At 44.8% G+C, this 4742-nt stretch overlaps 1 pseudogene; it reads right to left on the bottom strand.

Moving 5' to 3' along the window:
- Positions 1-3295: 3295 nt before the first annotated feature.
- Positions 3296-4424, bottom strand: LOC127206976 (DNA-directed RNA polymerase II subunit GRINL1A-like; annotated as a pseudogene).
- Between the last annotated feature and the right edge of the window lie 318 nt (positions 4425-4742).

Genomic DNA, 4742 nt, shown 5'->3' with positions numbered 1-4742 from the left:
TATTAAAAACAAGGAATTCCCGAAATTTGTGGACAAATGGATTGAACTAGAAATTATCATAATGAGTGAGTTCACCCAGAAGTAAAAAGAGTTAAATGGTATATACTTACTTATATTGAGACACTAGTCCAAGGGGTACGTCCCCATGAAAATCTTTACCTACCAGGAAAGTGGGTCAGAGGGGAGGACATCCTATTGAGACTTTAGGTGTGAGAAGCCTGGGAGAATGAGGAAATAGAAGGATCCAGAGGGTCCTGGAAAACTACAGGCGGGTCTGGGCCCCGGGGTCCTCCTCAAACTATGGCACCAGCCAAGGAAAATATAGGCAGTAAACTTTGAACCCCTACCCAGACTAGCCGATGGACAGGACATTCTCCACCGTTAAGTGGAGAAGGAGATCTGACTTTCACACAAACTCTGGTGCCCCATATTTGACCATGTCCCTTGGATGGGGACGCCTGGTGGCACTCAGAGGAAGGATAATAGGTCACCAAGAAGAGACTCGATATCCTATGAGCATATACAGGGGGAGGAGGTCCCCCCTCAGTCACAGACATAGGGGAGGGCAATAGGGGGGAAGCGGGAGGGAGGGAGGAATGGGAGGATACAAGGGATGGGCTAACAACTGAGATGTAATATGAATAAATTAATAATAAAAAATGAAAAAAAGAAAAGGCATAGCACATTTAATTCCAAATAAACATTCTCTTCTGTATTTAATTTCATGTAAAAATCCACATGATTTTTCTTATCTCCTCTATCTTCTGCAATTGCACAGGACTCACACCCCACATAACTATATGTGGCTTGTTGCTGATCTCAAAAACACTGTGCAACACATCTGTAGAACACTGGAAGTTCATCCAGAAAATTTAACCTCAAAGCTCAAAGTTGTGCTTTTACAAAATTAGGTAAACTTTGTAGATGGTCCATTGAGTAACTAAAATCCACAAAATGTAAGATGCTGAGGCCTACATTATGAATGAATGGCAACATAGTGACCTAAGATCGGGTCTGAATGATCCCAGGACAAGGCTAAGGAGCCTGGGTGTGCCCCGCCCACCTTTGTTTGAGAACTGTGGCTGGTGAAGGCTGGCAGCTCATCAGCAAGAATGTGATCCACTGCGAATGTTTGTTTTTACCAAGGTTTCACTTAGTGTGTGTGTTTATTTCTTATATGAGAACCAAGGATCAGAGAATTTAACTAATTTGTCAAAATGACAAAGCTAGTAAAGCTACAGAGCCATGTTCCACGCCGAAGCCAGCCGCTGTATGTATTTGCTGATTGATTTTAATGTCAAAAACACAAGTGAATAGGAAACATAATTATTGCCTTCCTTCCAATCCCCTTTGCAGCTCCTTTTGGTATCTCCTTATCTCAAGCCCGTCCTCATAGCCTCAGGGGTATGTGAAGTCTATAGAACATCATGATGAGAGAGAAAGCTGTGAACACCATCTTCACTCTCTCACAGCCCTCTTTCAGGCTGCCACGCGAACTTTAGAGTTGGGCTTGCTGATTAATTTCTCTGGGTCAAGTTTCCAAAGCTTCTTGCAAAATGAGACTGACCTATACACAGCCTTTGGCTCGGCCTCCTGCATTCTGACTCTTGCCACACATTTTCCTTCTGCTGTTCTGTTTGGGGTAGAGGCTTCTTTACCTCTTTGCCTCTCTGTTCTTTCCTCTTGCACTGCACGTGCTTTCCCACACTATGTGTCTATGATCTAAACCCTTTTTAAAATTTTACTAATTTTTTCAGATTACAACTCAATTCTTATCCCATCATTTGTATCCTCCCGTCCTTCCCTCCCTCCTGCTTTCACCCTATTCCCCTCCCCTAGGTCTATGACTGAGGGGGACCTCCTCCCCCACTATATGGTCATAGGCTATCAAGTCTCATCTTGGTAGTCTGCTTATTCTTTCTTTGAGTGCCATCAGGCCTCCCCACCATGAGGAGGTGTTATGACCTAAACTCTTGCCTGTAAAACGCATATTTCTCTCTAGCAGTCTGCTAGTTGTCCCTGAGGAGGCAGGAGTTCCAACACAGTAGGATTTTACCACCACATCCCCCAAGTATCTCCTTTATGGGTGGTCTTTCTCTTGAACTGTACAAACCAAGTATCTGTCAACGAAAGAGATTATTCCTAATCCATGTTGTTTTGAAAATCATAACATGGACAGGCACAAAAGCCTTTTCTTCCTAATAAAAGCTTGAGAAGTTTAGTATTTGGTTGAAAAAGTTCCTCAAATATGTTGTATTATTTCCCTCTTCTTTAATGGGGTATATGGAACTAAGGCTTTCTAGCAATTTCTTTTCTTTTCTTTCTTTCTTTCTTTTTTTTTTTTTTTTTTGCTCTGATTGGTATTTTATTTTTCCTTTACAAGTTCCCCATAATAGACAAAGGGCTTTTTTTTTTTTTTTTATAACATATTGTTATCTTTGCTGGGAATGATCATATAATCATTTTAAAGAACACAAATGTGTACATACATGAGACAGAGGTTTCTGCAGCCTATAAACACGTCTTTGGGTTTAAAAAGGAAAAAGAGCAATATACTGAAAATTCAACTGTAACTCTTAGAAAAACATCAGCTTCCTTACCACACCTAAGCGTTCAGTACAGGGGCCTATCATCCAAGACAGCAAGGAGCTCAAGACACTGGAAGCCAAGAGCAGCTCAGCAAACCAGTGCAGACCCTCCCCTATCCAGCACCTCTTTAAAGGGCACATTATCCTCATCTCAGGAAGACAGCCATCACCCCAGGACAGGAGCAGCAAATATACCCTTCTGTAACATTTTTGAGTGTCTTAAACAGTACATCACATACAGCACCCCAGGAACTCTATGTACCCATGCCTACCACTCTTTAGTCTGTTCCCTTCATCTCAAGAAAGGGAACCAGGTCCTCCTAATTCATTGTGGGTGCCTGGGGTAACGAAGTATTTCACTAGAAGGGATGTAAGCAATGCTATTTGATAAGAGTAAGAATAAGGAAAAAGCAGTTAGCGTAAAGAAAAAGTGTGTTCCACCACACCAAACTATCAGACCAATGCACAACATACTGCCAAACTGTAATACAATACGGTCAAACACAATGTTCAAATATTCATCAAGCGCATGAAGATCATCTCAACGACAAACCAGGCTCTTATTCTGTAGCTACTTTTGTGTAACTTTAAAAAACGCTGTCCCTCAGCAAAGTCTGACACTGATCTTGATACTTGTTAGGAAGTTTGACAGGAGACAGTAACAGCTCAACAGTCAGCTTTCGAGGTCTCCCCGTGCTCGCTCATCTTCAGCGTTCATCCGAGGACTGGGCATCGTCGTCTTCGTCCGTCCCTCACTTCTCGGTCTCTCCCTGAAGATTCCCCTTCTGGATTGTAGCTCTGCATTTTAATATTCCGTCTCTCGGCTAGTTTCTGTGCGGCGAGCTTTGCCTGCATCTCCGCGTAACTCTGCTTCTGCTCTTTCTGCAGGGCCAGGGACTCTTCGACAGAGAGCGGCTGTGCAGGCAGGTGGTGGAGCGAAAGGAGGCGCGCTGTTGTGATGTCATCAAGATGCTGCCTCGCCCTGCGTCGCTGCTCTTCTGAGGAGGCAGGAGACTCACCCCTCTGACAATGACTTGGTGAGTGACTTTGTTGTGTGGGTAACACATTGGTCTTAAACTTATGAGGAGGGGGCACTGGGTTTCTGGCTCGCATTTCTAGCATGTCCATGTAATGCGGCTTCTTCGGAGTCTCGCTCTGGAGCCCTGGAAGGTTGTCAGCGCTGGTGTTTTTCTTCTGAGGGTTCAGTCCGGTCTGAGATTGTGATCTTTTGCAATTTAGTGATAAACAGACTGTCAATGCTGCTGGAAAGTATCCTCTGCTTGACTTGAAACAGGGTGCTGGGCAGGATGTTGGTTTACTTCAGACGAGGATGCCCTGGCCCTGCTGCTGGGAGCTGGGCCTGTGCTCACTGGACAGGCAGCCTCCAAAGTCTTCTCATTGCCTCCGTGAGTGACATGTGCAGGTCCCAGGGTTTCTGAGGTTGTTTTAGAGGATTTAATATCTACAGAGAAACATTCAGGAACTAATGACGAAGTATCAAGCATCAGGTCAGAATTCTGAGCCTTGTCTTTGTAGGTTGTTTTTTTTTTTTTTTTTTTTTTTTTTTTTTTTTTTTTTTTTGCCTTAACTTACAGTCTACACTAACAGGGTTAAACAGTTCACTTCTCCCACCAACCTCTTCATGTTCTGCAATGGCAGCTTTCAGTTTGGCGATGGTGTCTGAGATCTTTTTACTCTTGTCGGGCAATTTGCAAATGCATTTTTCATTGCTCAAAGTCTCTCCTGGCGCCTCAACCTCTCCCGCAGCTCCGCCGAACTCTGCTGCCCCAAGTCCTTGGGAGCTGGGGGCTCGAAGCCTAGGGGCAGCGACCACATTGTGCACGGGGCTGCGGCTGGCGCAGCAGACAGGGTTCCCCGGTGGGGCCCACAGTGGGGCCCACGCCGGGCGCAGGCTCTGCAGTCTGCGGCGACTCAGGCGCTCAAGCGGGAGTCACCATTTTCCCGGAAGAGCACAGCTTCTTTCTAGCAATTTCTTAATGCCTAGGATTATCACAGTCCTAGGCACATGCTTATTGACCATCTCCATGTCGAGACAGAAGAACATCAGTTATTTATGTTGCTTGTACCAGTGAAGATCCTACACTGGTCCCTACATGCCAGGACTTAGGGTGCCGAACATCTAGCTCTTAGAAC

Source organism: Acomys russatus, chromosome 24 (assembly GCF_903995435.1).
Source record: "Acomys russatus chromosome 24, mAcoRus1.1, whole genome shotgun sequence".
Classification (NCBI taxonomy): domain Eukaryota; kingdom Metazoa; phylum Chordata; class Mammalia; order Rodentia; family Muridae; genus Acomys; species Acomys russatus.
Note: the sequence above shows the minus strand (reverse complement) of the source record. Positions and strands in the feature narration are given on the sequence as shown.